We start from the raw sequence: 451 nt of genomic DNA, 5'->3' as shown, positions 1-451 counted from the left end.
GGCCAAGTGGAACGGCTTCGAGAGCAGAGAAAGAGCAACTAGAAGAACTAGAAGGGATGTCGGTTGCACCTGTCTCGAGGTTCCGGGCCGCAGCCCGGATCTCAGCCCGCTCGGAGATGGACGGCGCCGGGAGGCCGGCCGGGTGGTCCGCGTCGAGCCGGGCGCTGCGGCGGGAGGCCGTCACCGGGGTCGACGAGGCCCGAGCCCGGCGGACGTAGGACACCGAACGAGGCGGGTGAGGGGCGACGGGGGTAACCACCTCCCCGGAGGTCACCAGCAGCAGGTGAGTCGGGGAAGCAGACGCCGGGGGGATCAGACAGGCACCAGACACCGCCTGAGGGGAGGGCGGGTCCAAGGCCGGTGGATCCAGGACCGGCGCGTTGACCACTGGGGCCGGGGAGGTGGCCGGGGGGAGGCGGGTGGCGGCTGCGCATCCGCCACAGATGGGTCC

This window comes from Triticum dicoccoides, chromosome 1A, assembly GCF_002162155.2.
Source record: "Triticum dicoccoides isolate Atlit2015 ecotype Zavitan chromosome 1A, WEW_v2.0, whole genome shotgun sequence".
Lineage (NCBI taxonomy): Eukaryota > Viridiplantae > Streptophyta > Magnoliopsida > Poales > Poaceae > Triticum > Triticum dicoccoides.
This window is presented reverse-complemented; position numbering follows the sequence as displayed.